Source organism: Chiloscyllium punctatum, chromosome 31 (genome assembly GCF_047496795.1).
Source record: "Chiloscyllium punctatum isolate Juve2018m chromosome 31, sChiPun1.3, whole genome shotgun sequence".
In the NCBI taxonomy this organism is placed as follows: Eukaryota; Metazoa; Chordata; class Chondrichthyes; order Orectolobiformes; family Hemiscylliidae; genus Chiloscyllium; species Chiloscyllium punctatum.
Window position 1 is genome coordinate 40938905 of NC_092769.1, and position 27660 is coordinate 40966564.

Genomic DNA, 27660 nt, shown 5'->3' on the forward strand with positions numbered 1-27660 from the left:
AGCTCCAGGCTGAATACTTCCCATTTACCACCAGCCTCCATCTTCCATGGGCCAGCCAATTCTGTATCCATTTCGCAAAGGGGATTTCAGCAGCTTTGAGACACGTCTTTGAAACTAGTTCTGTGCCTGTCCATGGAACGCCTGTGTTAGTAACTCTCTGCTGATCATGTGTTTAGTAACATGAGGATTCCCCTCGACTGTTATTGATTTAGACCAGGCTTCTAACTTTGAGTTGAGAGGTATTTGATTTAACTATACTTTCCTCAAGGTTGTGTTCTCAATTCATAAAATCCCTTCAGTGTGGAAGCAGGACATTCAGTCCATCAAGTCCACACTGACCCTCTGAAGAATAGGCCACCACCCCCAAACCTGTAACCCTGCATGTCCCATGGCAAACCCACTGAGTCTGCACATCCCTGGACACAATAAGCAATATAGTATTGTCAATCCACTTAACTTGCACATCTTTGGACTGTTTTAGGAAATCCACCCAGACAGTCCCCAAGGGTGGACTGGAACCTGGGTGCTGGGTGCTGGGTGCTGGGTGCTGGGTGCTGGGTGCTGGGTGCTGGGTGCTGGGTGCTGGGTGCTGTGAAGCAGCAGCACTACCACTAAGCCACCATGCCACTCCAAAGCTGCAGTAGACCTTCAGGAAGACCAGAGAATTTAGTGACCCTCTCCAGAAAAGTCATGGTGACTGTAGTTACAGCATCTGGATCTGTAACCTAACCAACAAAGCAGAAGCTGTAGGGAGAGGAAACTCTGTAAACTCGAATGATGAGCCACAATCAGATCAGCCATGGTTTTATTGATTGGCCCACTCCTGCAACTCATTCATATATTTCTGTTTGGAAGAAGCCAATTATCTTTCTCTGCCAGGGTAACATGCAGATCAGGAGTGAGTCACCTCCTTCCGTGCCTGGGGAACAGGATCTTGTGGGCTCACGAGCCTCCAGATTTCCCTGTGTACCAGTCTTGGTAAGGTATAGAATATACATAGACCCCTCCAAAGTGCAAACAGCAAAAGGAAAAGGTGACTCACGATGGTTAACAAAGGCAGTTAAAGGACGATATCCCTGAGACTGCTCAGATAGTGGGGCACCTCGGTGCAAGGGAGGGTCCATGGAATGGGCCCAATCTTGAATTCTGGATGGACAGGAAGTTAGAAGTTCTTCAGGAAGTCCACCACATACCTAAGTCACCTCGAGTGTGTATGAGGTGTCACGGCCGGGTGCCTTGTCTGGAGGTTAAGGAAAGCTCCGACTGTGAACTGGAGATGGACTGATGCCTTTGCAGTCAACTGTGCCGGCATTAACAGGCTTGCTCCTCTATCATCCAACCCTGCATCCCAAGTTCTTTCCTTCCTCAGCCAGCACAATCCATGTTCAAGGAGGAACCTGTTCCCGAGCAGCGGTTCCCTGATGAGAGCCAATACTTCCATAGAGGGAGAGCTCCAGTGTGAGCCAACTGTAACCCAGACTGTGATCAGGTCCAGGTAGAAGACAGGCAATTCCTGGAACAAGAGCCGAGTCTGGGACCACTGCTCAGAAAGGAACTACATGTCCTAACAGAGGCCGCACAACTGACAGAAGAAATACATGATCATGGCCCACCACCTTGAAGGAGGCTCGACGTGAAGGTATCGGTGCAGGGTATGAAGGTGGAAAGTTATGGGTACAAAGTCACACTAGCGCTTGACCACCCTCCTCAAGCGGGAGACTCAGAACTGCAGCAGTGACCCGGTGTTACCCTCTAGGCCCAGAAAAACTCCAATGAGTTATATCTGGATGGGGGGGGGGTGACAAAGCTAGGGGGAGGGACCAATGTGACCAGCCGGTAGCCAACGTAGCAGCCACCAGCTGGTTTCTGGCCATTACTCATGCCCTGTAGGACAACATTCAGAGCAGTCCTGTCTTCTGTGCTGGGCGAGTGGTTACCTGGGTCTCCAACATGGGTCGATTTGCCAGCCAGGATTCCTCAGCTGGCCAAAGATAGACTCCCAGGTGGAGGAGGTGAGTGGTATTCCCCGTGAAGCACCGGAGCTCATCTGGCAGGGCGTCCACTTGCCTCAGTCCGACCAAATTGTCCATGTACCTTGTTCCAGGTGATCCTTGCAGAGGACATTGCTGAGTGGACCTCGCACTTTCCCATTCTCCGCAGCTCTGTGAACATGAGGAGTGAGTCATCAGTGTACACTGAGAAAACCCAGCTCGAGCCCCATCCCGTGCAGAGCCATAAAAGAAAGCAGCTTAATGCAAAATATACAGGAGTGGGACCATGCAGAGAGAGGAAAACCGGCCCATACAGGGGACAGGCCTGACCCACTGCTCTCCCAAAGCACAAGGCTGCCTTCGAGGACCTGTGAACCTTTACTGGACACTCTGCAGCAGTGTACAGAGTCAGGTCTGAGTGACCTGCACATTCCAAACACAAAAGCTCACAGTGTCCTGAGCAGATACTCTCGATCCACTCTGTTATACATCTTTCCCTGATCAAAGGAAAGAAAGGCACGTAACTGACCAATCCTTTGGGAATAATCGATCACATTCTCTCCCAAGTGGATGTTATTATGGATGATCCAGATAATTAACAAACAGAGATCCCCTTCTTAGATAACAGACTGGTGATGACCCTTCACCAAGAAAGGACCATACCTCCAGGACTCACACATAGTCACCTCCACCCCACCCCACAGGACATTGCAGAATGCCCTGAGGAACTTCACAGGCAGCTCCTGGGACCTGCTGCTGGAAATGTGGTGGAGGGCACCAGTTAGTTTACTTAGATTACTTAGATTACTTACAGTGTGGAAACAGGCCCTTCGGCCAACAAGTCAGTTCCTCCAAGCTCTGAGGGGCATTGAGCTTCTCAGCACAGTTACAGCTGACCTGCGGCAGGTCGTCCCACAGAACCTTGTCAGCTTACTTACTGGACAGATCCGGAGACAACAGAGCAGAAATTAACCCTGACTTGGGCCCTGGTACCACCTCAATCTGACACAAGGGATCGTCGTCAGTTAGCAGCACAACGAGCTGCTGGTGGAGTCCGTGGCTTTGTTCCACTGAGTAGAAGAAATCGGAGCCGCTGTCAAGATCCCAATGGAACTGGACTCATGATCACATGTACACAGTCCAGGACCCAAAGGGATCCAGACTCTGGGGCGCAGCCTTCTGCTCTTCATGTACCGTCCCATAGGGCCAGGTCCACGTCAGGCTGACCGCAACATAACTCTGGATCAAGCACCTCCTTCTCCAACTCCATGATACTGGTTTTCCACCTTTTCATCGACACCCATATGTACCCCTGACAGAAGACATGGATGTGTGAGTCTTGCTGACATCCCTCACGGAGGGGAAACTCCCCCTGCTTCCCTCTCCAGACAGTCCTGAAGTAGTGAAGCAAGTCCCAGAACAGCTTGTCCTCCAACAGCAGGGTATTGAAGTATTAATACCCGGCCTCACCCTGGCACAAAACGGAACGAGCTCCACTCACACCAGGTTGGCATCGGACATCAGCTCCTGACACCTCGAGGCCTTCAGAACATGGAAGGTCTACTCCCTGAAAATAAAGAGACGGCCAGTCCTGGACAGTCCAACACCATACCTCACAAAGTTGATAGCAATGGAATCAGGGTGGACATTTCGCCAGGCATCTACCAAGTCTCTCAACTTTCCCACCGCTGCTGAGCTCTTCTGGGTATCTCCACGGCCCCTCCTGCTGAGATTGCAATTTAAATGTCCCCTGAAAAGGATGAGCTCCCCCTCACCGATGGAGGGAAGAAAACTAGATGCTTCCTTGTCCCAGATGCTCATGCACCATCTAAGGTGCAGATACCTTCATGAAGTGAATCATTGAGCCTCTGAAATGAACCGTGAGTTGGAGCAGATGGTTTTTCTGACTGACCCTCAAGCTCTCCAGCTGGGAAAAGAGGCAAACAAGATAGCAGGCCCTCCAGAATTGGAGGCCAGTGACTCAGGAAGACCCTTCCCTGCCACTCCAGGAACCATGGAGATTTGTCTCCAGATACAGTCAGGGTTTCTCGTAGGAGGCTCACTGTGTAGATTCATTCGCAGAGAAGCGAAGGATATGATATCTGTACTCGGCCTTCCTGCTGCCTTTGACGTTGAGGCTAGCTATGAATATGTCATCTGCAACAACCAAAAGACTGAGTCGGGGAGGGACTCTTTTCTCCCTCCACACACAGAGGGCACTGCAAATGGAGGCACCATCTGCTCACTCAAAGCTTCATCATTGGTCGCTTGGGTGTTGGCAGCGTTCTTCAAGGCAAACCAGTTCCTCCAAAGTAGTCCTAATTCCTTGCAGGCATGACACCGCACAGCCTTCACTGACCAGAATGCCTGGTAAGCAAATACGAGGTAAAAACAAGGACTGCAGATGCTGGAAACCAGATTCTAGATTAGAGTGGTGCTGGAAAAGCACAGCAGTTCAGGCAGCAACTGAGGATCAGGAAAATCAATGTTTCGGGCAAAAGCCCTTCATTAGGAATACAGGCACGGTGCCTGCAGAGTGGAGAGGTAAATGAGAGGAGGCTGAGGGTGGGGAGAACGTAGCATAGTGTACAATAGGTGAGTGGGGGTGGGGATGGAAGTGATAGGTGAAAGAGAAGGGTGGGGGAGGGTAGCAAAGAGTACAATGGGTGAAGGAGTGGTGATGGAGGTTATAGGTCAGAGAAGAGGGTGGAGTGGATAGGTGGAAAGGGAGATTGGCAGGTAGGACAGGTCATGGGGACAGTGCTGAGGTGGAAGGCTGGAGCTGGGGTAAGGTCGGGGGAGGGGAAATGAAGAAACTGGTTGATTGGCGCGCGTGTCCCAGAGATGTTCCCTAAAGCGCTCTGCTAGGATGCGTCCAGTCTCACCCATGTAGAGGAGACTGCATCAGGAGCAATGAATACAATAAATGATATTGGTGGATGTGCAGGTAAACTTTGATGGATGTGGAAGGATCCTTTGGGGCCTTAGATGGAAGTGAGGGAGGAGGTGTGGGCGCAGATTTTTCAATTCCTGCGGTGGCAGGGGAACGTGCCAGGATGGGAGGGTGGGTAGTTGGGGGGCATGGGCCTGACCAGGTAATCACGGATGGAGTGGCTTTGCGGAAGGCGGAAAGGGGTGGGAAGGGAAATATATCCCTGGTGGTGGGACTGTTTGGAGGTGGCAGAAATGTCGTCGGATGATTTGGTTTATGCGAAGGTTGGTAGGGTGGAAAGTGAGCACCGGGGTGGGGTGGGGGGGGTGGTTGTTGTGTCCTTGTTATGGTTGGAGGGATGGGGTCTGAGGGAGGAGGTGCGGGATGTGGATGAGATGCGTTGCAGGGCATCTTTAACCACGTGGGAAGGGAAACTATGGTCTCTAAAGAAGGAGGCCATCTGGTGCGTTCTTTGGTGGAACTGCTACAGCAGATACAGTGGAGGCGCAGGAATTAGGATTATGGGATGGCATTTTTACAGGAGGTAGGGTGGGAAGAGGTGTAATCCAGGTAGCTGTGGGAGTCAGTGGGTTTGTAAAAAATGTCAGTGTCAAGTCGGTCGTCATTAATGGAGATGGAGAGGTCCAGGAAGGGGATGGAGGTGTCAGAGATGGTCCAGAGGGGTGATCCAAGAAGGCTGCGACCCAACAAGTGTGAGTCTACAGTGCTCCTCCCAAGACTTGGGCAAAGTGCGTCACCTACCCCCACCACACTCACCAAATCATTTAAAATAGCTGTTTAATTTACTTACTTGTTTAGTATTTAACCAATTTAATCTTCAGTAAAAATGACTAAAGGGAAGGGAGCTCGCAGCTCTCAGCAAGCACGAACCACTCCCCCACCCTCTCCAGCTGCAGCAGAGGCATCCGCAGCCACCCGGGGGGACTTACCCACGGTGGCGAGCCTTGTGGAAATCATCTCTGAACTGGATGCGAAGATCGACGATTTTATTGAAGAATCCCGAAGTCGATGGGACTCACCCTCGGCCACGCTGCAGAGGCACAACCGAGACATTAAGGAAATCGAGCGCGAGTCGGAGGGGCGGAGCTAAAGGCCTCAAACTCCGAAACTCCAGCGCAATCGGCCGTGGATTGGGTCCGGACTCTCGAACCACATTGATGACCTCGAGAATCGAGGTTGTCGAAAAATTATTCGTTTGCTGGGCCTTCCCGAACGGGAAGAAGGCGGCCAGCTTACAAGGTTCCTTGAACAGTGGCTTCCACAGCTGTTAAATCTGGAGGCTGGATCAGGCCAGGTAAGGGTGGAATGGGCCTACCGGGTTGCAATACACAGGCCTGGCTTGAACCAGTGCCCCCGCCCGGTCCTGATCCGGCTGCAGAGCTGTAAGGAGAGGCAGATACTCCTCGAAGCCTCTAGAAATCTTGGAAAAGATCCCCAAGCCATGATTTATAAAAGATCCAAGATCATGTTATTCCAGGACTTTGCCCCAGCTCTGGTCCAAAAGAGGAAGGCATTCGATGAGGCGAAGATGTGTTTAAGGGACTTAAAAATTCAGCACTCCGTTCGCTACCCTGCGACGCTATGCTTTAACCATGAAGGATCCATTTATAACTTCGGATCACCGGAAAAGGCGAGGGAATTTTTGGGCTCTCTTAGATAAATTGTAAGAGATAATTGATGTTGGTTTGCCTTCCCCCCACGCCGGTTTAGGTCCCCTTTTTTTAACTAACTTTTCAATATTATCTTGAGGGGAGAGGGATTTATTTACTTGTTCTCTACTTAACGATTTTCTCTCCCCCCTCCCTTGGATTTTTTAAATTATTCTATATAAATGTAGGCCGGGGGGTCTAGTTAATGTTGGTGGGGGGAGGTGGTTACCTTATTCTATTTTACCTCTGTCTCTAGGAGCGGGGTTGTTTTCCCTTGTTATTTTGTATTATTATATTTAATTATTACTTGTTGAGGTTGTAATTTTATAATTATATAAATATATAAATTCCACCCTTTATATACTGTTGGGCGGCACGGTGCCACAGTGGTTAGCACTGCTGCCTCACAGTGCCTGAGACCCAGGTTCAGTTTCTGCCTCAGGCGACTGACTGTGTGGAGTTTGCACATTCTCCCCGTGTCTGCGTGGGTTTCCTCCGGTTTCCTCCCACAGTCCAAAGATGTGCAGGCCAGGTGAATTGGCAATGCTAAATTGCCCATAGTGTTAGGTAAGGGGTAAATGTAAATGTAAATGTAAATGTAGATGTAGGGGTATGGGTGGGTTATGCTTCGGAGGGGCGGTGTGGACTTGTTGGGCCGAAGGGCCTGTTTCCACACTGTAAGTAATCTAATCTAATCTAATCTATATATGTTTATATATGGTATTAACATTACCAAATATATCCAGGTGTTGGTGTGTTGGGTAGGGTGCTCACTGTTAACTCTAGCTCTGTAGTATATTTGAATTTTCTTCATCCTATTGAGGAACGCCTGGGTCAAGAGTGGGGCACTGGTTGGGAGAGGATACGATGGACCTTTGGAAAGGAAGTGATAGCCCCTGGGGAAAAGGGGGAAAATCTCCATTTAAATACGTTTTATATTTTTTAGTATATAGAAATAGTTCTTTATTATACTGTTGTGAGTGTATTACAGAGCCTTTATTTTTGTGAATTTTATATGCTCTCTGCTCGGGATGTTCTGGATAGGGTTTCCCCTCCCGAGGGGTCTCGGATTTGTCCGGTCGATTATGGTTGATCAGTCAGTTAAGTGGTGCACCTGGAATGTCAAGGGGTGTAATTCAGCAGTCAAAAGGAAGAAAATATTATCAAATTTCGAGAACGAAAGGGTTGATATAGCTCTCCTACAGGAGACATACCTGTTGGATAAAGAACACTTGAAATTACGACAGGGTGGATTGGATCACGCCTTTTTTTCTTCTTTTAGCTCAAAATTCAGGGGAGTTGTTATTCTTATTCGGGAGAATTTCCCTTTCAAAATCCTCAATCAGATAAAAGACGAATATGGACGATATATTCTGATTAAAGACCTTATAAATGGAGAGGAATATGGTATTTTAAATTTGTATTGCTCCCCAGCACATTCTTTAAATTTATAACGGAAGCCTTCTCAAAATTGATGACTCTCGGTGCCCGTCATGCAATTATAGGGGGAGACTTTAATTGTATTATGGTTCTGGAAATAGATAGGATTCCCAAGAGTACTGTAGGAGTATCTCCCAGATCTAGACAATTGGTGGATCCGAACAAAGAATTAGGATTAGTAGATGTATGGAGAAGGCTTCATCCACAGGGCAGAGATTTTTCTTTTTACTCCAATCCACATAAATGTCATACCAGAATTGATATATTTTTTGCCCCCTCGATTTTTTTAAATTCCATATCATCCTGTAAAATAAGTAGAATAGCAATTTCCGACCACGCTGCTGTATATATGGAAACTAAGGCGAGGAACAATGGGACATCCCCTCGCCATTGGCGTGTGGACCCCTTCCTGACGAAAGATAGTACATTTGTAAAGTACTTCTCCCAAGAATTTAAGACTTTTTTAGAAATTAATTTAGGTACGGCTAGAAACTCATCAATGATGTAGGAGACCATCAAAGCTTACGTGCGAGGTTTGATCTTCTCATACTCAGCGACCCAGAAAAAAATAAAGGGAGAACAACAGTATCTGCTCGAAGCCCGCTTAAAAGAAGCTGAAACAGCATACACTGATAGACCTTCTATTATCAAATTGCAAAGGATTACGGCCCTTAGGACAGCTCTAAATACCACACTTACCCAAATGGCTAAGAGGGAAATATTATTTGCAAAACAAAGGTTATATGAATTTGGCGACAAACCGGGTAGATAATTAGCATTTCTTGCAAAGTAAAAGAAGGCCCCTCAAACTATCACATCTATCAAGGAAAATCTGGGTATTTTGACTCATGATCAAAAGTAGATTAACGAAATTTTTAGAAAATTTTATTCTGAGTTATATAAATCGCAGGATTGTGAACCAGGACTAGGAGGATGCAATCATTTTTTAAAAATGTGACCTTTCCGGGCCTAACTCTTGAACAGGTATCGGGCTTAAATGCTCCCCTATCAGTCCAAGAAATACTTGACACAATCAGGCAACTTCAGAGCAGTAAGGCACCTGGCCCAGATGGCTTTCAAGCTGAATTCTATAAAGAAGTTACAGGAATATTGGCTGGTCCACTTATGGACATGAATAAATAGGCATACTGTCAGGGCTGTCTCCCGCCTTTGCTGAAAGAGGCAAATATCTCTCTTATCCTTAAAAAAGGAAAGGATCCAGAAGATTGCATGTCATACAGACCAATATCCTTGCTAACTGTAGATTTTAAAATCCTTTCTAAAACGTTAGCATTGAGACTAGAAAGGGTACTGCCACATATCATAAAGGAAGATCAGATGGGGTTTATTAAGGGCCGTAGATCATCCAATAATATTAGAAGGGTTTTGAATATGATTCAAGCCTGTCATCAGGGAAAGATACCAGGAGTAGTAGTTTCATTAGACGTGGAAAAGGCATTCGATAGGGTTGAATAGTCATATTTGTTTTACACATTGGAAAGGATTGGCGTTGGAAAGGTTTTTACCAAATGGGTCTCAACATTGTATAGTGACCCCACAGCAGTTGTGGCTACCAATGGATTAGGTTCGGATAGCTTCAGTGTGGGTAGGGGCTGTTGTCAGGGATGTCCTCTCTCGCCATTGTTATTTACGCTAATAATTGAACCACGAGCAGAAGCTATATGAGCTGAACTTAATATAACGGCCCCAAGGATTGGTACAGGTAAACATAAAATTACCCTTTATACAGGTGATGTTCTTCTGTTCCTCAGTAATCCTCTGATGCCTGTACCTCGCCGAATCCAAGTTATTAATACATTTAGTGCACTCTCAGGCTATAAAATTAAATTTTCAAAATCGGAAGCTCTGCCAATGGGTGGCCTTGCTATGATACCCCACTTAATGGACGGATCCCATTTTCCCTTTCGTTGGTCCCTGGAGGGCTTCTTATATTTAGGCATTTTTATTACCCCAGTATTTGGTCAGTTATACAAGGCTAACTTTGTGCATTCACTGGAAAGGATAAGGCAGGACCTCCAGCGATGGGGAGACATTCCAATTTCCTGGCTGGGTAGAATAGCATTAATTAAAATGAATGTCCTGCCCCGTCTCCTATATCCTATGAGAATGCTTCTGGTGATGCTGCCAAGGTTGGCACTACATAAATTATATGGCTGGTTGGGTTCCTTTATCTGGAATCATAGACGGCCCCTCATTAAGCTGAAGAAGCTACAGCTGCCACAGGCAAGGGGAGGATTGGGCTTCCCAGATTTTAGGAAATATCAGTTAAGTTCCCTATTGCGTTACATAGCTGATTGGGTCTTGTCTGATCCACAATCAATCTGGCTGGTTATCAAGGCTTCTCAAGTAAAATGCCCACTTATTAACCTTTTATTTTCAGACAAGAGGAAAATCATTATGGATCACTGTAAAAACCCAATAATACTAAACACAATTAAAGCTTGGAATATAATGCGGCAAAATGAGGGCAACTCACATAAAACATCCCCCTACGCACGGATAGTGGGAGCATGGGGATTCCAATCGGGGTTTACAGATGCCACGTTTAAACTCTCGAGATCTAGGGGTATCTCATGTCTAGGGGACCTACTTAAAGATGGGGTCCTGATGTCTTTTGAACAGCTGCATCAGAAATTCGGATTACTTAATGGAGACCTTTATCGATACTTCCAAATTCGAGACGATATACAGAAGACTAAGTTATTAGATAGTCTTTATAAATCAGATAGAGAATGTAGAGTACCAATATAAATCAGATAGAGAATGTAGAGTACCATAGAGGATACCAATGGGGGGTATCCTCCATCAGTACTTTTTATCATTTACTACATGATGAAGTATCGGGAGATATAGACAATCTGCTTAGAACATGGGATCAGGAATTGGGACTAGAAATCTCTATAGAAACATGGAATGACATTTGGGAAAATGCCTGAAGAATCACCATCTGTAACAGAACTCAGGTTATTCAGCTGAAGATACTTCATAGGGCTCATATCGCACCAGATCGATTGGCAGAATTTAAGGCAGGAGCATCTCCAATGTGTCCCAAATGTAAAATAGAGGTGGGCACTCTTGTAGATTGCCTATGAACCTGTCATAAGATCCGTTGATACTGGACTAAAGTACCAAGTATCCTGACAGAAATTTTAGGAAAGGGAATTGAAGTGGACGTTGTATTTCTCCTTTTGGGCTTTTCAAACTTTCCCTCCCTGGATATGCACGGGAAGAGAATATTTTCTATTCTCTCTTTATGTGCAAGGAAAAATATTTTGGTAATCTGCGTGGCTGAGGGCCCCCCTGGACTTTCAAATTGGCACAGGTTAATTATGAAATGTATTCCCCTTGACTTCCTTACAAATATGGTGCACCGAAAGACCGAAATATTTTATAAAATATGGCAGCCCTTCTTGAATTATAGAAATACAGATATTTTGGCTATCCTAACAAGGGCTTTTATTTAATTGAGATTACGAACCTGGCTGGTCCGGGGCCCCTTGGGAGAGGAATCCCACACAAATACTGGTTTTGTTACATTTGATGTTAACACATTCCGAGCATGTATATCACTACTCAATTTCTATGTAATCTGTTGTTATTTTGTTTTTTTTTTCTCTTTCTCTTATTTAAATAATGTAAGAGCCTTAAATATACACTCTGGTTAGTTGTAGTTAGTTGAGTTTTGTTTTTGTTTCTTTCTCAGTATTTTTCTTTTGTTAAATTTTGGTTATTATTTATTTAAGATTTTACTGTATATCAATGTTTGTACTTGAGAGTTTTGTTTATTTTTGTAAACTCGTAAAAATGTTACATTTCTAATAAAAGTATCTATTTTAAAAAAAGAAAACAGCCTCATGTCCCTCAGCCTTTCCTCCTAAGACATTCCCTCCAATACAGGTAATCATAGTAAATCTTCTCTGAAGCCTTTCCAAAGGTTTCACATCCTTCCTACAATGCAGTGACCAGAACTGTAAACAATACTCTAATTGTAGTCGCACCAGAGTTTTAGACAGCTGCAACATAACCTTGTGGCTCCAAAACCCAATCCCTCTACCAATAAAACATTACACACTGTATCCTTCTTTCCTCGACATCTTTCCTTTCCTTTCCTTGACATCTCTGGAACCATTCGGAGGCCCATAGACAACGCCCAACAGGGTGACCTCTCCTTTCCTGTTTCTAACCTCAGCCCATTCTACCTCAGTAGATGAGTCCTCAAATGTCCTTTCTGCCAACATAATACTGTCCTTGACTAAAATTGCCACACCTTCCCCTCTGTTACCATCTTCCCTGTTGTTACTGAAACACCTGAACCCCAGAACCTGCAACAACCATTCCTGTGCCTGTTCTATCCATGTCTCCGAAACGGCCACAACATCGAAGTCCCTGTACCAACCCAACCTGCACGTTCACCCACCTTATTCCGGATGCTCTTGACATTGAAACCATTTTCCTGCTGGCTGGTGCACTCTTGCGGCTTTGAAACCATATTCCGACCTCACTATTCTCACCCTCCTGGACACTGTAACTACAATTTCGGTTCCCATATCCTGGCTGAATTAGTTTCAACCTTCCTGAAGAGCAATATTAAAGTTCCCCACCAAGGATACTGGAGCCCTCCTGGTTCAAGAGTAGACCAATGTTTGTATAGGTCCCACCTACCCCAGATTGAGCCCCAATTATCTAGGTGTCTGAAACCCTGCCTCCTGAATCATCCCTGTAGCCACGTGTTCAACTCCTGTCTCTCCCTATACCCTGCCTTGCCAGCACTTGGCACGGGCAACAAACCAGAGATAACAACTCTGTTAGTTGTAGCTCCAAGCTTCCTCCCTAGCTTCCTGAATTTCTGCCATAAGTCCCCATCCCTTTCCCTACCCAGGTTGTTAGTCCCTATGTGGACCACACCCTGGGACTGCTCCCCATCACCCTCAAGGGGGTCCTTATGAGTGGCACACTGACTTCGTGGTTAGCGCTATCACCTCACAGCACTCAGGGCCCATGTTCGATTCCAGCCTTGGGCGACGGTCTGTGTGGAGTTTGTACATTCTCTATGTGTCTACATGGGTTTCCAGCAGGTGCTCCAGTTTCCTCCCACAATCCAAACATGTGCAGGTTCGGTGAATTGGCCATGCTAATTTGGCCATAGATTTCAAGGATGTGTAGGTTAGGAGCATTAGTCAAGGGTAAATATAGGATAATAAGGTTAGGGAATAGGTCTGGGTGGGTAACTCTTCGGAGGATCAATGTGGACTTGTTGGACAGAAGGGCCTGATTCCACACTGTAGGAATTCTATAATTCGATGATTCTGAAAATATGATCTGAGCTATCATGAGCCCTGGCACCTGGGAGGTTACACTCCAACCGTGAGTCTCTCTCGTTCCCACATAACCTCCTGCCTTTCTCCCTAACTATTCTTGTTGGGGTTTATGGCAGTGCTCCTCCTAAATGTTCAAAATGTCTGTTCTATCTCCCAAAACATCGGATCATTTCATTGGTCTGATGTTATCAAAACACTGAATTCAAATTCGATTGGATTTTGGTAACTGGGGCAGAATTTAAACTGATTGGCCGAATTTGGAATTGCTTTTGTTCCATGGCAGTGCAACTGCAGCTATTTGTTTCAAACAAGTGTTACATTTTTAAATTGTTGAGGACACTCTGTGCTTTCAGTCAGGCCTTGCTAGCTTCCTCTCTCTCTTAAATGTACAGGACACACCTCCATCTTCATAACACCTCCCCCCTTAAGGAGAAAATGAACCATCAAAAGAAAAATGGCTTCTTTTCTTTCCGTATTTCCGAACCACATTACCATGACATACATATGATTTTAACCGAAGTTCATATTAACTTCATCCCATATATATATACAAAACATTGAATAGACACCAATAGATTATTAGTTAAATGCGTGATACCGCATCTGTGATTACATTCTTGTGACCCGCAACATGTACGATTTTTTAATTAAAAGTCTGCCACATAAGACTCCAATGAAATAGTCTCTTATTCTTCTCTTTAAAGCTTTCCAAGAATGAAAGAGGACTGTGATCCATGTGCACAACCATCTCTGACACATTGTTTGTGATATCCACATTAAAATGTCGTAAGGCCAGTACCAAACTCAATCGTTCTTTTTTGAACATAGAGATTTCTCTCTGGTGGGCGTTGAGGTTCTTTGAAAAGTAACCACCTGGCAGTTCAATACCATCCTTATATTCCTGTAGCAGTACAGCTCCAACTCCTGTGTCACAAGCACCAATGGCAACTTTGAAAAGTTTTGAAAGGTTTGGTGTCGTTAAAACTGTTGTGATGGTTAATATCGCTTTGTAATGGCCGAATGCCTCCTGGCATTGTTCTGTCCACCAAAACGTTGTGTTATTTTTCAGCAAATCGGAAAACAGTGCCACTACACTGCTGAAGTTCGGAACATACTTCTGATAGAATCCGCTTAGTCCCAAGAATTGTTGCCCCTCTTTGTTCGAGGTTGGTTGTGGAAATTCCTTGATGGCATACATCTTTGCATTCCATGGGGGTCAAACTTCCATGACTGATCTTACATCCCAAGAATATCACCTCTGCTTTCGCAAATTCAGTTTTATTGAAGTTTGTTACCAGTTTTGTTTTTCGTAGTCATTCAGAGTTCTGCCAACTGTACCATGTGTCTTTTCCAGGACTTACTAAAGACCACTACATCGTCCACATAGACTGCACAGTCTGTTAACCCAGCCACAACTTTGTTCAAGAGTCGTTGGAATGTGGTGGGTGCATTGTTCATTCCAAAAGGCATCGCCATGAGTTGATGTAGCCCTTCTGGGGTTACAAACACTGAAATTTCTATCACCATCTCTGACAAAGATAACCGCGCAGTAAGTCTAGCTTTGTGGTGTAACTGGGCTGGCCGGTAGGAATCCGATTTTGTCACGTTCTTCACCTTCTGATAATACACAAAAAATCATTGAGCCCGCTTGGTCTGGGAACTGAGACGATTGGAAAATTCCACTCACTCTGGCTCGGTTCAATGCTGTCCTTGTCAAGCATGGCCTCCACCTCCATCTGGACCTGTCTGGCTTTGAAAAAATTAAGTTGTTTTATCAGAACAGTATTCCCTATGTCCACTTCATGTACAACAGTATTAGTCCTCCCCATCTGATTCCTACATATGTCTTCAAACTGCATTAACAAACCTTCCAACTGCGTTCTATGTTCCTGAGATCGACAGCTCACTAACCTGTACAACTTCTCAAGGACTTGTTCATTTTTTAACATATTTTGAGGCACATCAAAATTCAAAATATCCGGATTTGATTCCTCGCTCTGTGGGGCAGTAACTAACACCCATTTCTCCCGTTCTTTCTCTCGAGCATAATGAGGTTTCAACATGTTCACATGAAATCCCCAGTACAGTTTTTCATCTATCTGCCATCTTTACTAGATAGATCATCTGATTCAACTTTTTCTCAATCTGATAGGTCCCCTAAACCTCGCTTTGAAGGGATCGCCTATTGCTTGTGACAATACTAACACATCATACCCTCGGGAAAACGTCTGAGTTTCCGAGTTTTTAATCTGCCACCTGCTTCATTCTACGCTGTGCCCTCTTTAAGTGCTCGTTCGCTAAATCATCGACTCGATTTAGTGTCTCCATCACTTCTAATACGTAATTTAAGTGTGAGATCTCCGACTTTGATCCTGGCAATTTCTCTTTGATTAATTTCAAACAGCCTCTCACTTCGTGTCGAATAATAACTCGAAGGGAGTAAAATGAGTAGATTTACTTGGGGCAAACAATATGAATGGGACACCTTTACACCAGTCATTTGGGTAATCCTGACAGTATGTTGTCAACATGTTCTTCAAGGTCTGATACCACTTTCTAAAGCTCCAAGGGATTCAGGATGATGTTCACTGGATTTAAAATGCTGTATTCCGAAGCGATCTGTAACTTCCTTAAAAACCCAGCAGTAAAATGTGACCCTTGATCCAACTGAATCTCTCTGGGTAGCCCATACCGTGTTAACAAAGCTACTAACTCGTCTCCCACCTTTTTTGCCTTGATATTCCGTAATGGAATTGCCTCCAGAAAGCTGGTTGACACATCTATTATGGTTAACATGTACTGGTTCTCACTTTTAGTTTTTGGGAGGGGACCTATACAATCAATTAAAACCCACGCGAAAGGGAATTGGCAACAGAGGTGCTGGTTTTGTTCCCGCCTGGGGATTACCTACCATTTGGCATGTATGACACATCCAGCAAACGTTAACCACATTGTTGTGCATTCCAGGCCAATAAAAATGTTTTTGTACCTTAGCTTGAATCTTTCTTACCCCTTGGTGACCTCCTCAGGAAGTTCATGTGCTCACCATAACACTTCCTGTCTGTATGGTACCGGCAACACAACCTGGTGCACTTTGGCCCATTTCGCCTCTGAACTAACCTGCCGTGGTCTCCATTTCCATCTTTGGATTCTATCTTTCAGATAATAACCCTCAGAATACACTCTGCCTCCTTTTCAGAGTACACATCCACACATATATCTTTTATTGCCTTGTCTTGCTGTTGCAAGTCCCATAACCTTTCAGGACCAAACGCTTCTGTATGACTTTCTGTCTTTTCAGGGCTTTCTGCACCATTACGTCAAACAGGGTATCCAGCAACTGAACCTCAACTCCTTCATCTTTTTCTTCAGTTTTTGCTTCTTGCTGTGACTTATGTTAGTGGGATCTTGTTACTACACAATCTGGGAAAATACCAGCATATTTTTCTTTTAACTCCTCAGTCTCTTGATCTTCCTTGGGCTTCAACACAAGAAGGGATTTCACTCCCACCTTGGATTCTGCCAAATTAGTCAGAAGAGCAAACTGAATTCCTGGAACCAACACTCTGTCAAACTCTGACTGTTATTCTCTCAGGTAAAACCAAGAACTGCAGATGCTGGAAACCAGAGTCTAGATTAGACAGTTGTGCTGGAAAAACACAGCAGGTCAGGCTACATCCGAGGAGCAGGACTGTTACTCTCCCAGCCTTGAGTTGGCACTGCAACCTGATCTTTCATAAGAGAATGTTAAATTTCTTTCTGTCTATCCCACAGATTACCAAACTCTTGGGTAACAGATCAGGAAGAGTGCAAATTCGCTCATCTCTTACCATTAGAAACTGGTTAGATTGTGTATTTCTCAAAATTATAACTTCTTGTCATTCTCCCCCTTTTCTTGCTGAGTAAACTTTACCCACAGAGGTGAATTCTTTGTAAAGATTAGATACTAACCCCATACACAGACCCTGCCTCGGCTGTGCACGCTCCTGCAGCTCCTTGGCTCTTCTTGGGGTCTCCTTTACTACCTTCACTGAGGCCACTGGCTCAGCTCCTTTTACCACATCATTTCCCACAATGCCTTTCTTCAACAACCAGCACTGTGACTTTACATGTGTCACTTTCCGACTGTGGGAAAACCTGAGGCCTTTCACCTCCTTTCCAGCCTCTTGGACTTGTTTTCTAACCTGTGGTAAATATTTACGTGTTCTCCACTTTTAGTTTCCTTGTGTTGGAGCGCCCCTTCTCCCAACTTCGATCCCACACAGGGCGAAATTCTGCCAGGAAGCTTCTCTTATACAGCAATATATATTCATGTGTTAATCCTGCTGGACTTCTCACTTCCTGAACTTTCTGTTCCTCCACATGAATTCTGACCATCTCTGGAAGTGAGTTTTTAAACTCCTCCAGCAGAATAATCTCTCGGAGACTCATAGGTCTTATCTATCTCTAAGGCTCACATCCATCTATCAAAATGATTATGTTTCATTCTTTCAAACTCAACTTAAGTTTGATGTGGTTCCTTCTTTATGTTTCTGAATTGCTGTGTGTACGCTTTTGGGACCAATTCATAAGAACCCATAGAGTCATAGAGATGTACAGCAGGGAAACACAACCTTAGGTCCAACTTGTCCATGCCGACCAGATATCCCAACCCAATCTCGTCCCACCTGCCAGCACCCAGCCCCTATCCCTCCAAACCCTTCCTATTTTATACTCATCCAAATGCCTTATAAATGTTGCAATTGTACCAGCGTCCACCACATCCTCTGTCAGCTCATTCCATACACGTCCCACCCTCTGCGCGAGAAAGTTGTCCCTTAGGTCTCTTTTATATCGTTATCCTCTCACCCTAAACCTATGCTCTCTAGTTCAGGACTCCCCGACCCCAGGGAAAAGACTTTGTCAATTTATCCTATCAATGCCCCTCATAATTTTGTAAACCTGTATAAGGTCACTCCTCAGCCTCCGACCCTCCAGGGAAAACTACTCCAGCCTGTTCAGCCTCTCCCTGTAGCTCAGATCCTCTAACGTGGCGCCATACTTGTAATTCTTTTCTGAACCCTTTCAAGTTTCACAATATCTTTCCGATAGGAAGGAGACCAGAATTGCAAGCATTATTCCAACAATGGCAGAACTAATGTCCTGTACAGTTGCAACATGACCTCCCAACTCCTTTACTCAATACACCGTCCAATAAAGGAAAGCATACCAAACGTCGTCTTCACGGTCCTACTTACCTGCGCCTCCACTTTCAAGGAGGTATGAGCCTGCACTCCAAGGTCTCTTTGTTCAGCAACACTCCCTAGGACCTTACCATTAAGTGTATAAGTCCTGCTAAGATTTACTTTCCCAAAATGTGGCAACTCGCATTTATCTGAATTAAACTGCATCTGCCACTTCTCAGCCCATTGACCCATCTGCTCCAGATCCTGTTGTAATCTGAGGTAACCCTTTTCGCTCTCCATGATACTTCCAATTTTGGTGTCATCTGTAAACTTACTAATTGTACCTCTTATGCTCACATCCAAAACATTTAAGTAAATGATAAAAAGTGGAGCACCCAGCAGTGATCCTTGTGGCACTCCACTGGTCACAGGCCTCCAGTCTGAAAAACAACCCTCCACCACCACCCTGTCTTCTACCTTTGAGCTAGTTCTGTATCAATATGGCTGGTTCTCCCTGTATTCCATGAGATTTCACCTTCCTAATCAGTCTCCCATGGGGAACCTTGTCGAACGCCTTACTGAAGTCCATATAGATCACTTCTACCGCTCTTCCCTCATCAATCTTCTTAGTTACTTCTTCAAAAAACTCAATCAAGTTTGTGAGACATGATTTCCCACGCACAAAGCCATGCTGACTATCCTGAATCAGTCCTTGCCTTTCCAAATACATGTACATCCTGTCCCTCAGGATTCTCTCCAACAACTTGCCCACCACCGAGGTCAGGCTCACTGGTCTATAGTTCCCTGGCTTGTCTTTACCACCCTTCCTCAACAGTGGCACCACGTTTGCCAACCTCCAGTCTTCCAGCACCTCACCTGTGACTATCGATTATACAAATATCTCAGCAAGAGGCCCAGCAATCACTTCTCTAGCTTTCCACAGAGTTCTCGGGTACACCTGATCAGGTCCAGGGGATTTACCCACTTTTAACCGTTAAGACATCCAGCACTTCCTCCTCTATAATCTGGACATTTTGCAAGATGTCACCATCTATTTCCCGACAGTCTATATCTTCCATATCTTATTCCACAGTAAATACTGATGCAAAATATTCATGTAATATCTCCCCCATTTTCTGTGGCTCCACACAGAGACCGCCTTACTGATCTTCGAGGGGCCTAATTCTCTCCCTAGTTACCCTTTTGTCCTTAATATATTTGTAAAAACCCGTTGGATTCTCCTTGATTCTATTTGCCAAAGCTATCTCATGTCTCCCTTTTGCCCTCCTGATTTCCCTCTTAAGTATACTCCGACTTCCTTTATAATCTAAGGATTCACTCAATCTATCCTGTCTATACCTGACATATGCTTCCTTCTTTTTCTTAACCAAACCCTTTATTTCTGTCATCTACCAGCATTCCCTATACAGATCAGCCTGCCCTTTTACACTGACAAGAATATACTTTCTCTGGAAACTTGTTATCTCATTTCTGAAGGCTTCCCATTTTCAGGCTGTTCCTTTAAATACGAACATCTGGCTCTAATCAGCTTTTGAAAGTTCTTGCCTAATACCATCAAAATTGGCCTTTCTCCAATTTAGAACTTTAACTTTTAGATGTGGTCTATCCTTTTCCATTATTATTTTAAACCGAATAGAATTATGGTTGCTAGCCCCAAAGTGCTCCCCCACTGACACCTCAATCACCTGCCCTGCCTTATTTCCCAAGAGGAGGTCACGTTTTGCACCTTCTCGAGTAGGTCCATCCGCACACTGAATCAGAAAATTGTCTTGTACACACTTCAGAAATTCCACTCCATCTAAACCTTTAACAAAATGGCAGTCCCAGTCGATGTTTGGAAAGTTAAAATCCCCGACCATAACCACCCTATTATTCTTACAGATAGCTGAGATCTCCTTACAATTGTTTCTCAATTTCCCTCTGACTATTGGGGGGATGGTGTCTATAACACAAACACAATAAGGAGATCACCCCTTTCTTATTTCTCAATTCCACCAAATAACTTCTCTGGATGTATTTCTGGGAATGTCCTCTCTCAGCACAGCTGTAATGCTATCCCCTATCAAAAATGCCACCCCCCCCCCTTGCTTCCCTTTCTATCTTTCCTGTAGCATTTGTATCCTGGAACATTAAGCTTCCATTCCTGCCCATCCCTGAGCCATGTTTCTGTAATTGCTATGATATCCCAGTCCCATGTTCCTAACCATGCCCTGAGTTCATCTGCCTTCCCTGTTAGGACCCTTGCGTTGAAATAAATGCAGTTTAATTTATTAATCCTACCTTGTCACTGCCTGCCCTGACTGTTTGACTCACTTATGTTCTCAGCTGTACCCGACTCAGATCTATCTCTTTCCTCACTATCTCCTTGGGTCCCCCCCACCGCCCCCCCCCCCACCTTACTAGTTTAAATCCTCCAGAGCAGTTCAAGCAAATTTCCCTGCCAGTATATTAGTCCCGTTCCAATTTAGGTGCAAACCGTCCTTCTTGTACAGGTCACTTCTACCCCAAAAGAGATTCCAATGATCCAAACATGTGAATCCTTCTCCCATACACCAGCTCCTCAGCCATGCATTCATCTACTCTGTCCTCCTATTCCTGCCCTCACTAACTCGTAGCACTGGGAGTAATCCAGATGTTACTACCCTTTAGGATCACTTTTTTAAAAATTTCTGCCTAATTCTCTGTAATCTCCCTTCAGAGTCTCAACCTCTTGCCTTCCAAAGTCATTGGTTCCAATGTGAACAATGAACTTTTGCTGGCTCCTCTCCCCCGTGAGAACATTTTGCACTGTCTCTGAGATATTCTTGATCCAAGCACCAGGGAAACAACACAACGTTCTGCTTTTTCTCTGCTGGCCACAGAAACGTCTGTCTGACGACAGAATCCCCTAACACAATTGATCTCTTGGAAGCTGATGTACCCCTCATTGCATTAGAGCCAGTCTCAATACCAGAAACTTGACTGTTCTACATTCCCCTGAGAATCCATCACCCCCTACATTTTCCAAAACAGCATACCTGTTTGAAATGGGTATATCCACAAAAGACTCCTGCCCTAGGTGCCGACCTCTCGCACCATTCCTGGAGTTAACCCATCTATGTGACTGCATCTGAGACTTCCCCCCTTCCCATAACTGCCATCTATCACATACTGTTGCTGTTGCAAACTCCTCATCGCTTCTATCTGTCTCTCAACCGATCCATTCGATCTCGTAAGATTTGCATCCAACATCATTTATGGCAGATATAATCCGCAGTAACTTTTAAACTCTCTTTAAACTCCCACAATTGACAAGAAGTACATATCACTGCAAAGGCCATTTTTGCTCCTTCACAATTAACAGACCCAGAAAATATCACCCTCTTATTCCACTATAAACCCTTACTGAGAACACTTGGTGCTGTGTCCGGAGGTTCTGCTGCTTTTAACTCTCTTAAAGTACACCCACATCTTCATAACACCTCCTCCCCCTTAAGAAAAAATGAACCATCAGAATGAAAAGGTTGCTTCATTTCTTTTTCTAGCATTTAAACACATTACCCGAACAAACAGATAACTTTTATATCAGTTCACCTTAATTTATTCCCATATACGTATATATATCAAACATTAAATAAAGACAAATGACATCTAAACTCTATCAGTTAAATCCACAATAACGCATCTGTGATTCCATTCTTCCAATCGCAACCTGTATGATTTTTAAATTGAAAGTCTGTAACATGAGACTCCAATGAAATAGTCTCAGATTCCTGTCATTAAAACATTCCAAGAATGTGAGTGGATTGTGGTCAGTGTATACAGCCGTCTCCAACACATTGTTCATGACATCCACATTAACATGTTGGAAGGCCAGTACCAAACTCAATAGTTCCTTTTTAATTGTGGATTGTTTTCTCTGATGGATGTTGAAAAGTAACAAACTGACAGTTCAATCCCATCGTCATCTTCCTGGAGGAGTCCAGCTCCAACTCCACTGTCACTAGCATCGATGGTGACTTTAAAAGGTTTTGAGACATTTGGTGTAGCTAAAACTGGTTTGGTGGTTCATATCGATTTGAAATGGTCGAATGTCTCCTGGCATGGTTCTGCCCACTGAAACTTTGTGTTCTTCATCAGTAAATCAGTTAACAGTGCCACTACACTGCTAAAGTTTGGAACAAACTTCCGATACAATCCATTGAGTCCAAAGAATCAGAGCATCTCTTTCTTCAAGGTTGGTTGTGGAAATTCCTCGATGGCCTTTGTCTTTGCATTCTGTGGGATCAACCTTTCTTGACCAATGTTACATCAAAAGAATTTCACCTCTGCTTTCACAAGTTTCATTTTATTTCAGTCTGTCACGAGTTTTTCCTCTCGTAAGTCACAGAGTCATAGAGATGGTCGCCACGGAAATAGGCCCTTTGGTCCAACTCATCCATGCTGACCTGATATCCCAACCCAATCTAGTCTCACCTGCATCTGTCCCATATCCCTCCAATTCCTTCATATACCCATCCAGATGCCTTTTAAATGCTGCAATTGTACAAGCCTCCACCACTTCCTCTGGCAGTTCATTCCATACACTTGCCACCCTCTGTGTGAAAAAGTTGTCACTTAGGTCTCTTCTTTATCTTTCCCTTCTCACCCTAAACCTGTGCCCTCTAGTTCTAGACACCCCAATTATAGTGAAAAGACTTTGTCTATTGATCCTATCCATGCCCCTCCTGATTGTATAAACCTCGATAATATTATCCCTCAGCCTCCGACGTTCTTCGTAAAACAGCCCCATCATAATCAAACTCTCCCTACAGCTCAAACCCTCCAACCCTGGCAACATCCTTGTAAATCTTCACTCAACCATTTCAAATTTCAAAACATCTTTCACAATGTCATTCAAAGAGCTCTGCCAACTGTACCATGTGATCTTTCCAGGAATTACTAACGATCACTACATCATCCAAATAGACTGCACAGTTTGTGAACGTAGCCTTAACGCTGTTCTTGAGTCTTTAGAATGTGGTGGGCACATTCTTCATTCCAAAGGGCATCACTTTAAACTGATTTAGCCCATCTGGGTTACAAGCACAGAAATTTCTTTCACCAACTCTGATAAATGTACCTGCCAGTGACCATGCTTTAATTGGTGATGTAACTGGTTTGTCTGACTTTCTCGATGCAGTCCTCCAATCTGGGAATTGGATGTGAGTTGGCGTTGGCCTTGGGAAATAATAATAACATGTCATCCCCTTGGGAAAACGTCCGAGCCTCAGAGCCTTTATCTGCCACCTGCTTCATTCTACACTGTGCCCCTTTTACGTGCTGATTAGCTACCTCACCTACTCAATTTCATCTCTTCTCTCGTCCCTGATACATAATCTAAGTGTGAGATCTCCGACTTTGGTCCTGTCAAATTTTCTTTAATTAATTTCAAAGGGCCTCTCATTTCATGACTGAATATTAACTCAAAGGGAGTGAACTGAATAGATTCATTTGGGGCAGTTCTAATGGCAAACAACACGAATAGGATACCTTTATACCATCATGCAGGTAATCCTGACAGTACGCTCTCAACATGGTCTTCAAGGTCTGATACCACCTTTCTAAAGCTCCCTGGGATTCATGATGATATTCACTGGGATTAAAGTGCTGTATACCAAAGCTATCCATAACGTCCTTAAACAGCCTAGCAGTAAAATGTGACCCTTGGACTGAATCTATCAGGGTAGCCCATACTGAAGAAAGATACTAACTCCCCTACTACCCTTTTTGCCTTGACACTCTGTAATGGAATTGCCCCTGGAAATCTGGGAGACACATCCATTTTGGTTAACATCTACTGGTTCCCATTTTTAGTTCTTGGGAGGGGACCGACACAATCGATACTAAACCACGTGAAAGCTTCGTCAAATGTGGGAATTGGCAACAATTGATATCATTACTGCCTGTGGCTTACCTACAATTTGGCATGTATGACAGGTATGGCCAAAGTTAACCATATCCTTGTGCATTCCAGGCCTTAGCCTGAGCCTTTCGTACCTCTACATGACCCCCTAAAGGTCGTTCATGTGCTACCCGTAACATCTCCTGTCTGTACGCTACGGTCAACACAATCTGGTGCACTTCGGCATATTTCTCCTGTGCACTAAACTGCCATTTCTGTCTGAGGATTCTATCTTTCAGACAATACCCCTCCGGAATATTCTCTGCCTCCCTTTCAGAGTATGCATCCACATACATACGTTTTATCATCTTGTCTTGCTATTGCAAGTCTCTTCATCTTTCAGGAGTAATCACGTCTGTCTAACGCTCTGCCTGGTCAGGTTTTTCCTCCACCATTACATCAAGCAGGGTATCCGCTAACTGAACCTCAACTCCTTCATCTTTCTCTTTACTTTTTGCTTTGTGCTGTGTTTTATGAGAGTGGGATCTGTTTACCACATAGACTGACAAAATTCCAGGATATTTCTGCTTTTACTCCTCAGTTTCTTGGTCTTCCTTGGGCTTCTCCACAACAAAGGGTGTCAATCCCACCTTGGATCCTGCCAAATCATTCCCAAGAACAAACTGAATTCCTGGAACAGACACTGTGTCAATCACTCCCACTGTAACTTCCCCAACCTTGGGTTGGCATTCCAACCTGATCTTATTCAGGAAACACAAAATTTCTGTCCATCTATCCCACAAATTACCAAACTCTCGGGTAACAAGTCAGAAAAATTGCATATTCGCTCATCCATTATTATCAGGGACTGGTTAGATCGTGTATCTCACAAAATTATAACTTCTTGTCCTACTTCCCCTGTTCTTTCTGAGTTACCTTTACGCATAGAGGTGAACTTTTTGTAGAGATCAGAACACACTGGCACTGTCATTTTCTGTGTCCCACTCCATTACAGTGAAAACACCTGAGGCCTTTCATTTCCTGTCCACGGTCTTGGGATTCTTTATCCTGTGGGAAAATCATACCAGTGAGCTCTCTACTCTGCGTTTCGTAGTGTAGGATCTTCTATTCTCCCAACTTCTATCCCTCACTGGAGGAAATTCTGGCCAGAAGGTTGTCTTATGCACCAACACGTACTTCTGCTAATCCTGCTGCCCTTCTCACTTCCTGAACGTTCTGTACCTCCGCGTAAATTTTTACCAATCCTGGAAGCAGGAGAAGGCAAAAGGCGTTCTGTACTTAACTATTTCTCTGATATCATTCTGTTTCTTTATTTGTTCCTTTCCATGAACCAGCTGATGCATTGCCGGGGGATTCCAAGCCCAACCAGAGGATTTCTGGACTCTCTTCCTGGACCCACCCAATGACCCAGCTCCCTCTCCGATTTCAATGTTCCTTCAAATCGACCTCTTCATATAAGTTATTGTCACCTGACCCAATATCACATTCAGTGAATCAACATTAACCCTGTTTAATTAGTCATCATAAAGGTCTTTTTAAATATCTTTGGGGACTGTGTTGTGGTAAAGTGCACGGTGATGGTGCTATAATGGTGAGTTTAGATGTTTTCCAAGCCGATGACCTGGGTTAGATTTCTGGCAATCTCAAATTGAGATTTTTTACAATAATCATTGGAAACCCCAAAGAAAAAAAAGAATTGAATCATGTTTAAAATACTTGGCTTTCATTCCAAGACAATACAATGCAAAGCAGGAGTAGACAAAGGAAGACTGGATGAAAGTGTTTACCTGCTGCATTCTCTCACACCTCCTCCCTCCCTCCCTTCCTCCTCTTATCCCACTGAGATGGCTCTGGCTGTGCTCCATCCCTGGTGGTGCGATGCCGTGGGTAGAGGAACCTGGGACTTTGGCAGAATGTTGGCTCTGAGTGAGAGACCTGCGGATGTTTCAAACAGGTTCTGGCCGCCATTGTCCCTTTCACCGTGTGCACTGAGCTGGGGAGAGTATCGGTGTGCTTCTGTCTGTCTGTGGTGTGAGAGTGTGGGCAGTGTTTGAATCTCAATCCCAGTTTTGACCCTTTAACCTCATCCCCTCCCAGAACAAGCCCCTACTAACGCAAGCCCCTGGAGCAGAGTATGTCCCAAATGGGAGAGAGGAAGTGTGAGAGAACATCAACAGAGCTCAGACCAACTGGAATGGTGAATATCACCTCTTTAATCTCGCGATATCTTGCCTTCTCTTCTGGTTGTACCTGTCTGAGTTTTCCTCTTTTTCCTACCTCTTTGCCTCTGATTCGCACTCATTGTCTGCATTATTCCATTGCTCTCTCTCCCTCTCAACCTTTCTCTCTCACATTATCTTTATCTCTCTCTCTCCCAACAGACTCTCTTTTTTTTCTTTTTCTCTCTTCCTTCTTCCTTTGTCTCTGTTCTTTCCCACTTACTTGCTTTCTTTCTTCTTCTCTCATTCTCTCTCTGACTTTCCCTCTCTTCTTGATTTCTGTATTTCAATCCTGAATCTGCACACCAACCCCCTTCAATTGTTGACAACCCTCGCCACCCACCCCCAATGAAAATTTGGCCCCTGTCTTATTGCCCTCCACTGTGCAGTTCCATCTATCCTGAACTGTCCCTCTGTAGTTCCTCCATTACATACCCATTGCATATAAAAGCCCCTCAGTATCTCCATCCATCAACAATACACTTGCCCCGTGCTGTGCTCAGCCTCTGGTCTGGAGGACAATGTGAGCGTGTGCAGAAATTAATGTGTCTTTTGATTGCTAACGATAATGTCATGGAGTCATAGAGTCATACAGCACAGAGACAGACCCTTCGGACCAACCAGGCCACACCGACCATGTTCCAAAACTAAACTATCCCCACCTGGCTGTGCTTGGCCCATATCCCTCCAAACCTTTCCTATTCATGAACTTATTTTAAATGTTGAAACTGTACCTGCATCCATCACATCCTCTGGCAGTTCATTCTAAACCGAAACTACTAAAGATTTTGCCCCTCATGTCGTTTTTAAATCTTTCTCCTCTCACCTTAAAAATATCCCCCTTTGGTTTGAACTCCCCACCGGAGGGAAAAGACCGTTGTCATTCTCCTTATCTATGCACATCAAGGTTTTTTAACCATCAATAAGGTCATTCCTCAACCACCAACACAACAGTGAAAACGTCCTCACCTTTCCAGTCCATTTTTATATCTGAAACCC